Source organism: Artemia sp. Qi Xiang Cuo, chromosome 12 (genome assembly GCF_049724085.1).
Source record: "Artemia sp. Qi Xiang Cuo chromosome 12, ASM4972408v1, whole genome shotgun sequence".
Lineage (NCBI taxonomy): Eukaryota > Metazoa > Arthropoda > Branchiopoda > Anostraca > Artemiidae > Artemia > Artemia sp. Qi Xiang Cuo.
In genome coordinates, this window is record NC_142805.1 from 48,557,925 (window position 1) to 48,570,794 (window position 12,870).

General features: G+C 34.9%; 2 protein-coding genes across 3 annotated transcripts in view; one reads left to right on the plus strand and one right to left on the minus strand.

Moving 5' to 3' along the window:
* The window catches only part of Gug (arginine-glutamic acid dipeptide repeats grunge), a 249,811-nt gene extending 247,354 nt beyond the window's left edge, over positions 1-2,457 (minus strand). The window contains exon 1 of one of the 2 annotated variants that reach the window (XM_089098272.1): positions 2,349-2,457. The gene's annotated coding sequence lies outside the window, so the exon portion shown is untranslated. The remainder of the gene's footprint in view (positions 1-2,348) is intronic. The other variant, XM_089098273.1, reaches the window with a different exon arrangement.
* Positions 1-12,870, plus strand: part of LOC148946209 (D-lactate dehydrogenase, mitochondrial-like) — a 531,845-nt gene that overhangs the window by 408,910 nt on the left and 110,065 nt on the right. The gene's annotated exons all lie outside the window — the stretch shown is intronic.

The following is a 12,870-nucleotide window of genomic DNA, read 5'->3' on the forward strand; positions in this document are numbered from 1 at the left end:
CTACAATAAATGGCAATTATTCTAAAAGTAATGGAGGACCCGTGTAATTTCACATCAATTACTAAGAGTTCACTTATAACTGAAGAGATTGGGTAATTAACTCTAGTATACTTCAATCAGGCCTGAATATAAATGAAAATTCCACACTTATAATTATTATTTAAAATGAGATTATAATCAGGCACTTCCTGGAAAAATATAGCTGGGTGCTGACAATTCTTGGGGAGTGATTCTGTAATAACAATAGCATGGGGTATGTAGGGTGATATTTGGGCATAAAATTAATCAATTTCTTTTAGATAAACAGTCTGCGTTAGTATACAGAACAGATAAATTAATTTGCTTGTTAATACTATGTAGAGGCAGGGAATAGGTTTTTAAAGGGCAATTCTGTTGTTTGGGGTAATGACAACCCGTTTTAGCACGTTTTTTGTCAATATGCAGCCATTTTTTATTCCTAAATTTTTCTCACCAGGAGCTGCTCTTTTCTTGATTTCTTCTACTAATTCTTTTTTCTGTACCCGGTCTTCTTTTGAGCTATCAGCATAGAAACGAATGTCTCCCTTTTTAATGGGGGACTGTGTTAGGATGTCAATTTTAGTTTTAAAGGAACTGACTGAGAACAGTAATGGATCTGGTCGATTGGATGAGTTGGGAGCACTTGAGTTGGGGTTAGTCCTTGTCAGCCTTTGCAAATTGGTCACTGCACCTACATCAATTTGAAACAGTTTTCAGTTTTCAGCTTAATGTCAATAGTATGATTGACCATTTCCTCAACATTGGCCATGGACACCTTAGATGAAATAATATTTTCTAGACTCTTAATTTTAGCATTAATACCTTCAAGATAGGTATAAATGATATTTTGAAAACAGACATGCAGATCTTTAATGTCACTACAATGCTCATTAAGAGCTGACTTTAGCAGCTGGGGACGTTCTTACTGGGCTGAAGTTCTAAATTTACAGATGGGGCATAACCAGGTGCTGCCAAGTTACTCATTCATTTTTATAAAGATATCATATTCAGAGGAGGACATTGATGAGCATTGTGCACATAACCATTGGTCACATTTATCGCACTGTATAGCACAAGAACTTTTGTCAAGTAAACACCCAGCAACAGCACATTTATCAATACCTTTTTCAGGAGTAATTGGTTTCTGACGTTTTTTACTTTGTGGAGGGGGCATCACACTGGTAAATAGGCTACTAAACTGGCTATAATTGCAAAACTTCCAATAGGTGTGCAGATTCTATATCAATAATCAACTATACTGAGGCTACCAAGGCTACTAAGGTGAGGGGTAACACATCAAAGCAGAACATACACTTGTATAGTTAGTAGTACCCCACTGTCACAACTGTAGGCTACTAGTAAATATAGCCAGCAATAAATGAGGAATAAAAATCCAAATAAGCTCACTCTATGGAACTAATCAAAATGTAGGAGAAGAAAACAAACCTTGGCCAATTACATGTGGTAGGCTGTTATTTTTATGTATAGGCTCTTTCTGTTTTTAACTGCTTTTCTTATTTATGCAATATGATGATATTCACAGAATATATAACCCCACCCCCCTAATGTGTAAATATATACCTAGAATTGCATCCTCAATCTAAATATAACATCCATTTGTATCACAAATGAACTTCACTCCCATATTAGCCATGTGGTGGATGTCCAAACTTTCCCTCACCCCCCCCCCCATGTGCAAATATATACCCTAAATTGTATAAATAGGAGTGGGGCCTTAAATTCATTTCAGACAAAAATGATTATTATATTCATAAAGAGCATAAAAAAGGCATCAAGTGGTATATTCACTTTATTTGTAACTCAATAATATGGTTTGGTAAACATTTACCCCACCCCCCTTGCCACCCCCAAACGACGCCCTGACACCGAATATGCATTAGGCTGGGGTATACCAGTAGACACACTTATAATTGAGATAACCTAAATTACGAATTTTACCATTGGCCTAACTGATTTAGCCTAGTAAAAAAACGGGTAAAGTTCTACGAAATCATATTATTGAGCTAGGACTAAAGTGAATACACCATTCGATGCCTTTTTTTATGCTGATTACGAATAGGCTATTATAAGCATTTCTATCGGAAATGAATTCCAGCCCCCCCCCCTATATAGGCTATACCTAACCTAACCCTGAATTGGCCTATATAGAGGGGGGCTTAAATTAATTTCCGATACAAATGCTTATTATATTCGTAATCAGCATAAAAAAAGGCATCGAATGGTGTATTCACTTTAGTCCTAATTCAATAATATGATTTCGTAGAACTTTACCAAAAAACGGACATATACAGGATCAAAATCAGACCTACCTCTATAGCATTAATTGAAATATCCAAAACTCGTCTAATGTTCAAATATCCCAAAATTATAGAATTAAAAATCACTATTCTCTCTTCCACTACTCGAGCAAGAGACAAAGCAACACTGACAGGAAATTCAGGATTCGTTTGTTTCGCGCTAGAGAGCGCGGTTGTTTAAAGGAGCCTCAAGAAATACTCTACATGGGGCAGAAGTTTATAATTCACGAGGGCAGATTAGGAAGTTTCGTCACTTTCAGTGTAAAACACAATCAGCTCAAAATCGAAATGAACTAAAAAATCAAATGGTTTCTAAGAGTTTTTAGAGAATAAGGTTACTTCCAGATATTATATGAAACTTGGGAGACACAAAACAGAAAGAGTAGCCTAGATCCGTTTGGCCAAAAGTAACACCTGCGATCAGACACGTACGACGGAGATACGATAGGAGGGGGTAATATTTTGGAGAGCCGATTTAAATAGAGGAAGGAATAGTGGATGGTAATTATGAAAATTGTGAGATAAACCCTAAAAACGTTGAGATTTCATGGGTTCAAGCAAGAAGATTCCCACCCCAGTTCGCCCCTCCGTATTAACTCACCATGTTATTGGTAACAATAATGCATACTCAATGGTGGTATCTCTCTCGCAATTCAATGATTCTTATAGGTTGTCCGTTACAGGGTCGCATCCAGCGTTTTTTCTGAAGAGGGGGGGTGTAAACCTTTTAATAATCCTTTCTGGTGATATCTGGGTTTAAATTGATACACATCTAATATTGGTATGCGTGAAAAAAATTTCGGGGGGGGGGGGTAAAAAAAAACTAAAAAAAACACATCAAATATTTGTTTATATTCACTTTTGTTGCGTTTTTACGAGTTGGACAAACATTTCGGGAGGAGGGTGAACCCCCCCCCCTCCCCTTCCTGGATACGGTATCGATCATGTATCGATATTTTGAGAAAAACAAATTAAAATGCCGTACGTCAAAACTTGAATATGCCTCCAAATTCAAGTAAACCCTGTAAACCCCACCCTGTAATATCTGCCAATCTTCCCACAGACAAAAATTGCATGCAACTAACCAATACATATGTAAATTTACCTTGGTCCATGGACGTAAGTAGGATTTATGGAAGAGAAGGGAACCGGAACAAAACAATAGTAATAATATAATAAATAATAGCCGAAGAACTTGTCAGGAGACATGCATGAAAAAGAAAAAAACCGATGGGACCTATGATTTGATGAGGACTAGAAATAAAATAACATTTTCTAAAACACATAAGTTCCCTTATTTCCCTCCCCTTAAAAATCCTATAAGAGTTTCAAATTAACCCCTGCCCCGCCGTCACATAAAATACTAATAAAACGTTAATTGTACTAGCATAATGTTTTAGTAGCCAAATGAAGTAAAATGAAAGCGTTTCATCCTTTGTGACGGGACGAGTTGTTGAACTTTTAGCCATTTGAAATACTCCTAAGCTGCTAGTGCGCGGCAACGGTGCCTGCATATGCAGTGAGCATGTCTGTACATGCCCCGTTTGAAGCGGATTTTTTTTTTTAAATAACTGACCAACTTAACTATTCAGTTCATCAACTTTTCATAAAATTAATTTAAAAACTATTCGAAAAAGAAAATTTCAAAAAAAGTAAAGAGCCATAATAGACTTAAGACCAGCAGAAATTAATTCCCCTAAAGATTCAAAGCCAAAACGACCGGAAATTAATATTAAAGAAAAAATGAAACCTAATACGAATAGAAATCAAATAAACAATCATAAAAAAATATAAATAACAGGTACTAAAATAATTGAATAATAAAACGAGCAAAAATTAAACTGAATGTTCAAGTCAAACTTAAAACAAACAAAAATCACCACAAACAGGAGTTTGGCTTGTGCCCCCTTCCTCCTCCCCTAACAGTAAAAGTCTAAAGTCTAATGCGTCATTTGCGTTTTATTCAAAAATAAAAGTGTTTTGAATAGTCCTTGGAGAGGACTAATAAAAATATACTGAATATTCAAAATATAATGATGTCAGTTGTTGAAAACTCAGCAATTCAGTATTTTATTTCAATGTAAATTTTATTTTTTAATGTTGCAAATATAAATGAAAAAAAATTGTAGTTTCGTTTTTAGTAAATTACAAATGATGCAGTAGTTACAATTACGTATAGTCACGGTAGCACTGGCAGATCCATGGGGCCGGGGAGACCCCGACCCCCAAGATTTTTTCGAGGGCCTCTTTCCAGTTATTTTGTTTTTTCACTATTTTTGTAGAATTAATTTGTCAATTTGGTCAATTATTGGCACCTTTCCGAAATTGCCCCCCCCCTAAAATTTTGCAATCATAAGTACTTGTACTTGCAATTGATCCCAAGCAGTCATAGTCACAGTTTGAAATAATCACAGATATAGTCATAAGTAGTCGCACTTATAAGTGGCCCCGAGTAGTCATAGTCACAGTTTGAAATAATCACAGTTATAGTCATAAGTAGTCGCACTTGTAAGTGGCCCCAAGTAGTCATAGTCACAGTTTGAAATAATCACAGTTATAGTCATAAGTAGTCGCACTTGTAAGTGGCCCCAAGTAGTCATAGTCATAGTTTGAAATTATCATAGTTGCAGTCATAAGTAGTTGTACTTGCAAGTGGCCCCAAGTAGTCATAGTCACAGTTTGAAATAATCACAGTTGTAGTCATAAGTAGTTGCACTTGCAAGTGGCCCCAAGTAGTCATAGTCACAGTTTGAAATAATCACAGTTGCAGTCATAAGTAGTTGCACTTGCAAGTGGCCCCAAGTAGTCATAGTCACAGTTTGAAATAATCACAGTTGCAGTCATGAGTAGTCGCACTTGAAAGTGGCTCAAAGTCGGTGGCCGGCGTTTACCCCCCCCCCCCCTGCGATGATCCCCCGGAAAATACCCCCCCCCCCAGACAATACCTCCCCGTGGAAAATACCCCCCGGAAAATACCCCCCACGGAAAATATCCCCCCGGATATACCCCTACGTGGAAAATACCCCTCCCCCCCCCGTGGAAGTTACCCCTCTCCCGGTAAATCCCCCCACATCGGAAAATACCCCCCTCCGTGGAAAATAAGGCTTTCCAAACTTGAGAGATTTATTTGAGTCTAATTTTTTTAATTTTCATAGGGAGAAGGTATTTCGGTACTTGTGTATTAGGTGCTACCCAGTCAAGTTTACGCTGTGTAAAACTCGAGAAAAAACCCGTTTCTTCGTTAGTTTTTGTCATCTTAGCACGAGACAAGACTAAGAAGTGACAGAATAGATGAGAAATATGTTATTTGGGCTATATATTTAGACATAGGGGGAGGGGGAGGGGTGGTGGTAAAGTATTTGGACAGTTTGAAGTCAGAAAACAATTCCTTCTAAGTATGGCCACTAAAAAATTACAGAAGGTTGATTTTTAATTGAAGTTATCAAGTATTTTGGGCAATAGGTTGCATCAAGACTGGGCTGGGTAATTGTAGACAGAGAAAAGCCAAGACAGATAGTCCAAGTAATTGAGCGGCAAATGTTTAAATGGCTGGGGCACGGGTAAATGGCAGGAGTATGAATGACTCTCTTATTGGACACAAACTTGTCAGGTTAGTTTTTGGAAAGGCATGCCTGCCAGTAGAGTAGTACCTTATACTTTGCGTACGGCCATGGCAATCTTTATGTTAACTTATACTTTGCGTACGGCCATAGCAATCTTTATGTTATTTGCGTACGCCTCTACACCTATTCAAAAAGATTCAGAACTCCCTCACATCAGGTTTCTGGTGGGTATAGTCTGGTTTGGTGGGTATAATCTGGTTTGGTGGGTATAATCTGTTTGGTGGGTATAATCTGGTTTGGTGGGTACAGTCTGGTTTGGTGGGTATAGTGTTGTTTGATGGGTATTGTCTGGTTTGGTGGGTATAGTCTGGTTTGGTTTTTCAAAGAGAGTGAGTATGTTATTTGCTTGCGTGTATAGGAATTCCCATGTTATTTGCTTGCGTGTATAGGAATTCCCATGTTATTTGCTTGTATGTATATGAATTCCTTTGTTATTTGCTTGCGTGTTTTTTAAGTCCCAGGTTATGTGCGTGCGTGTATGGGAAGTCCAATGTTATTTTCTTACATGTTTAGGTATTCCCATGTTCTCTTCTTTCATGTGTGGTACTTCCCTTTTTTTTTGATAGAATGTATATGAATTCAATTGTTATTTTCATTCGTTTATAGGAATTACCATGTTATTTGCGTGCGTGTATAGGAATTCCCCTGTAAGTTGCGTGCGTGTATAGGAATTACCATGTTATTTGCTTGCGTGTATAGGAATTCCCATGTTATTTGCTTGCGTGTATAGTAATGCCCAGGTTATTTGCTTGCGTTTATAGTAATTCCAATGTTATTTGCTTGCGTGTATAGGAATTCCCATGTTATTTGCTTGCGTGTATAGGAATTCCCATGTTATTTGCTTGCGTGTATAGGAATTCCCATGTTATTTGCTTTCGTGTATAGGAATTCCCATGTTATTTGCTTGCGTGTATAGGAATTCCCATGTTATTTGCTTGCGTGTATAGAACTTCCCATGTTATTTGCTTGCGTGTATAGTAATTCCCATGTTATTTGATTGCGTGTATAGGAATAAACAAGTTATTTGCTTGCGTGTATAGGAATTCCCATGTTATTTGCTTGCATGTATAGGCACTCCCATGTTATTTGCTTGCGTGTATAGGAATTCCCACGTTATTTGCTTGCGTGTATAGGAATTCCCATGTTATTTGCTTGCGTGTATAGAAATTCCCATGTTATTTTATTGCGTGTATAGGAATTCCCACGTTATATGCTTGCGTGTATAGGAATTCCCATGTTATTTTCTTGCGTGTATAGGAATTCCCATGCTATTTTAAGGGCTTATGTTCCCTCCCGTGCTATTATAAGGGTTTATGCTCCCTTCCTATGCTATTCCAGGAGCTTATGTTCCTTCCTATGCTATTATAAGGGCTTTTCCGTGTGGTTTTTCTTTACTTGGTACCCATTAAAAACAAAATTTTTGTGTTAAATAAGTAGTTCTTGTATCTTTTAAAAGAGCTTTATGGGGTTTGAGACACTCTGTTGCCTGATTCCGTTTGGCTTTTCTTTACTTAGTGCCCATTAAAAACGAAATTTTTGTGTTAAATAAGTAGTTCTTGTATCTTTTAAAAGAGCTTTACGGGGTTTGAGAGACTCGGTTGTCTGATACCGTGTGGTTTTTCTTTACTTGGTGCCCATTAAAAACGAAATTTTTGTGTTAAATAAGTAGTTTTGTATCTTTTAAAAGAGCTTTAAGGGGTTTGAGAGACTCAGTTGCCTGATTCCGTGTGGTTTTTCTTTACTTAGTGCACATTAAAAAACAAGTTTTTGTGTTAAATAAGTAGTTTTTGTATATTTTAAAATAGCTTTAAGGGGTTTGAGAGACTCAGTTACTTGATTCCGTGTGGTTTTTCTTTACTTAGTGCTCATTAAAAACGAAGTTTTTGTGTTAAATAAGTAGTTCTTGTATCTGTTAAAAGAGCTTTAAGGGGTTTGAGAGACTCGGTTGCCTGATTCCGTGTGGTTTTTCTTTACTTGGTACCCATTAAAAACAAAAAACTTTGTGTTAAATAAGTAGTTCTTGTATCCCTTTAAAAGAGCTTTACGGGGTTTGAGAGACTCGATTGCCTGATTCCGTGTGGTTTTTCCTTACTTGTTGCTCATTAAAAACACAATTTTTGTGTTAAATAAGTAGTTCTTGTATCTTTTAAAAGAGCTTTACGGGGTTTGAGAGGCTCGGTTGTCTGATTCCGTGTGGTTTTTCTTTACTTGGTGCCCATTAAAAACGAAATTTTTGTGTTAAATATGTAGTTTTGTATATTTTAAAAGAGCTTTAAGGGGTTTGAGAGACTCTGTTGCCTGATTCCGTTTGGTTTTTCTTTACTTAGTGCACATTAAAAACGAAGTTTTTGTGTTAAATAAGTAGTTTTTGTATCTTTTAAAATAGCTTTAAGGGGTTTGAGAGACTCAGTTACTTGATTCCGTGTGGGTTTTCTTTACTTAGTGCCCATTAAAAACGAAGTTTTTGTGTTAAATAAGTAGTTCTTGTATCTGTTAAAAGAGCTTTAAGGGGTTTGAGAGACTCGGTTGCCTGATTCCGTGTGGTTTTTCTTTACTTGGTACCCATTAAAAACAAAAAACTTTGTGTTAAATAAGTAGTTCTTGTATCTTTTAAAAGAGCTTTACGGGGTTTGAGAGACTCGATTGCCTGATTCCGTGTGGTTTTCTTTACTTGGTGCCCATTAAAAACACAATTTTTGTGTTAAATAAGTAGTTCTTGTATCTTTTAAAAGAGCTTTACGGGGTTTGAGATACTCTTTTGCCTGATTCCGTTTGGTTTTTCTTTACTTGGTGCTCATTAAAAACAAACTTTTTGTGTTAAATAATTAGTTTTTGTATATTTTAAAATAGATTTAAGGGATTTGAGAAACTCAGTTGTCTGATTCAGTGTGGTTTTTCTTTTCTTGATGCCCATTAAAAACCAAATTTTTTTGTTAAAAAATGAGTTTGTGTATCTTTTAAAAGAGCTCTATGTGGTTTGACAGACTCAGTTGCATGATTCCGTGTGGTTTTTCTTTACTTAGTGCTCATTAAAAACGAAGTTTTTGTGTTAAATAAGTAGTTTTTGTATCTGTTAAAATAGCTTTAAGGGGTTTGAGAGACTCAGTTGCTTGATTCCGTGTGGTTTTTCTTTACTTAGTGCTCATTAAAAACGAAGTTTTTGTGTTAAATAAGTAGTTCTTGTATCTGTTAAAAGAGCTTTAAGGGGTCTGAGAGACTCGGTTGCCTGATTCCGTGTGGTTGTTCTTTAATTGTTGCCCATTAAAAACTAAATTTTTTTGTTAAATAAGTAGTTCTTGTATCTTTTAAAAGAGCTTTAAGGGGTTTTATAGACTCTGTTACCTGATTCAGTGTGGTTTTTCTTTACTTAGTGCTCATTAAAAATGAAATTTTTGTTGTAAATAAGTAGTTCTTGTATCTTTTAAAAGAGCTTGATGGGGTTTAAGAGACTCTGTTGCCTGATTCCGTGTTTTCTTTCTTTACTTGATTCCCATTAAAAACTAAATTTTTGTGTTAAATAAGTAGTTCTTGTATCTTTTAAAAGAGCTTTAAGGGGATTGAGAGACTAGGTTGCCTGATTCCGTGTGTTTTTTATTTACATTGTTTCCATTAAAAACTAAATTTTTGTGTTAAATAAGTAGTTCTTGTATCTTTTAAAAGAGCTTTACGGGGTTTGAGAGACTCTGTTGCCTGATTCCATGTTGTTTTTCTTTACTTGGTGACCATTAAAAACGAAATTTGAGTGTTAAATAAGTAGTTCTTGTATCTTTTATAAGAGCTTTACGGGGTTTGACAGACTCGGTTGCATTGTATTTTCCATAATTTTCTTACAAGAAATGAGCTTTATGGGGTTTGAGAGACTCGGTTGCCTGATTCCGTGGGGTTTTTCTTTACTTGGTGCCCATTAAAAAAAATTTTGTGTTAAATAAGTAGTTCTTGTATCTTTTAAAAGATATTTACGGGGTTTGAGGAACTCGGTTGGATTGTATTTTCCATAATTTTCTTACAAGAAGCGAGCTTTATGGGGTTTGAGAGACTCGGTTGCCTGATTCAGTGTGGTTTTTCTTTACTTGGTGCCCATTAAAAACAAATTTTTTTTGTTAAATAATTAGTTCTTGTATCTTTTAAAAGAGCTTTACGGGTATTGAGAGAATCTGTTGCCTGATTCCGTGTGATTTTTCTTTACTTGGTGCCCATTAAAAACGAAATTTTTGTGTTAAATAAGTAGTTCTTGTATCTTTTAAAAGAGCTTTACGGGGTTAGAGAGACTCTGTTGCCTGATTCCATGTGGTTTTTCTTTACTTGGTGCACATTAAAAACGAAATTTTTGTGTTAAATAAGTAGTTCTTGTATCTTTTAAAAGAGCTTTACGGGTTTGAGAGACTCTGTTGGCCTGATACCGTGTGGTTTTTCTTTACTTGTTGCTCATTAAAAACGAAATTTTTGTGTTAAATAAGTAGTTCTTGTATCTTTTAAAATAGCTTTACGGGGTTTAAGAGACTCGGTTGCATTGTATTTTCCATAATTTTCTTACAAGAAACTAGAGTTTACGACCAAAAACCCTTATTAGCTCAGATTTTATAGAAATTGTTTTATTTTTTGATCTGAAAATAGACTAAAGTTTCAGATTTGAACCAGAGAATTGTATTTTCCATAATTTTCTTACATCTTTGGAAATCATTAACGATAACAAACATGTTTTCGACCAGATGGGTTTTTGAAAGCACATTCAGCATGGCGTTTGTTATTTTTTTTTTATCATGAACCCTTTAGAGACCAATTTGATCAACTTGGAGAAAGCTCAAATAGAATCGTTACTGATATTGATATTAGTGCGTAAACTAAAAACTGACAAAAATATCCAGAACTTTTTTTCTTATAGCCTTGACTTTGAAGACATTTCTTCATCTTAATTGGCTTTAGAAATATCATGCAAAATAAAACTAACCAAACAGTCGTTCCTTTGTCGAATTTTGAGCAAACAAAAGGATTGTAACACCTGATTGGCTTGTTTGTATGCAATTTCAAGCCAGTGAAAAGAACGAAGTTTTTCAGTAAGGACACTCGATATCCTAAAAGTGTTTGATTCAAACTTTTACCTTGAGAATCGATGTTGTTAGCAGAATTTCAAAAGGATCGTTTATGAGTGCTGACGTATCTGATGAAATAATTTAGGTCGTAGGATAAATTTTTTTTTTTATTGCAGTAGTTTTTCAGTAAGGACATTCGATATGCTAAAATGTTTGATTCAAACTTTTACCTTGAGAATCGATGTTGTTAGCAGAATTTCAAAAGGATCGTTTATGATTGCTGGCCTATCTGATGAAATAATTTAGGTCGTATGATAAATTTTATTATTTTTTTTTAATGCAATAGTTTTTCAGTAACTTTTATTCTGTGTGATTTTTTTTTCTTCTTTACTTAGTGATCATTCAAAAACCGAGGATTTCAGTTAATAAATAATTCTTGTACCTTTTAAAATAGCTTTACGAGGTTCGAGAGACTCTGTTGTTTTATTCTGTGTGATTTTTTCTTTACTTGTTGATCATTCAAAAAGCGAGGATTTCTGTTAAATAAATAATTCTTCTACCTTTTAAAATAGCTTTACGGGGTTTGAGAGACTCTGTTGTTTTATTCCGTGTGATTTTTTCTTTACTTGGTGGTCATTCAAAAGCGAGGATTTTGTTAAATAAATAATTCTTGTAGCTTTTAAAAGCTTTAAGGGGTTTTAGAGACTTTGTTGTCTTATTCCGTGTGATTTTTTCTTTACTTGGTGGCCATTCAAAAAGCGAGGATTTCTGTTAAATAAATAATTCTTATACCTTTTAAAATAGCTTTACGGGGTTTGAGGGACTCTTTTGTTTTATTCTGTGTGTCTTTTTTTTCTTTACTTGTTGATCATTCAAAAAGCGAGGATTTCTGTTAAATAAATAATTCTTGTACCTTTTAAAATAGCTTTACGGGGTTTGAGTGATTCTGTTGTCTTATTCCGTGTGATTTTTTCTATACTTGGTGGTCATTCAAAAAGCGAGGATTTCTGTTAAATAAATAATTCTTATACCTTTTAAAATAGCTTTACGGGGTTTGAGAGACTCTGTTGTTTTATTCTGTGTTTTTTTTCTTTACATGGTGATCATTCAAAAAGCGAGGATTTCTGTTAAATAAATAATTCTTGTACCTTTTAAAATAGCTTTACGGGGTTTGAGAGACTCTGTTGTTTTATTCTGTGTGATTTTTGCTTTACTTGGTAATCTTTCAAACAGCGAGGGTTTCTGTTAAATAAATAATTATTTTACCTTTTAAAATATATTTACGGGGTTTTAGAGACTCTGTTCTCTTATTCTGTGTATTTTTTTCTTTACTTGGTGATCATTCAAAAAAGCGAGAATTTCTGTTAAATAAGTAACTCTTGTACATTTTAAAATATATTTACGGGGTTTGAGAGACTGTTGTCCCCAGCGATCAGAAATTAAATTATAAAAAAAGTTTCTTCACCTATTGAATACACAATACCGAAATTTCATTCAACTTTCATGCAAGAAAATTATGGAAAGTACAATTCTCTACTTCAAATGTGAAACTTAAGTCCGGTTTTGGATACTCATAATGATGAGGACTGATGGCTCTAATTCAATATTTTTTTTTTCATAAAAACATAAAATTTTTTTCTTTTTTAATTTCGAAATTATTCAACTTTATTTTTTTTTTTTTTTTTACGTATCTTAAAATAACAAAATATGCTTACGGCTCTAAAAATCGTACTCTATGATTTCTCAGAGACACGATGCGGCTTTCCCATTGGTACTCTTTGGCCAGTTATCGACACTACCTAGTTTATTGCATGTATTAAATCAGTATTTTTTACGCAGTGGAACGATAAACACATAAGTCATATCTTTAAAAAAAAAGTG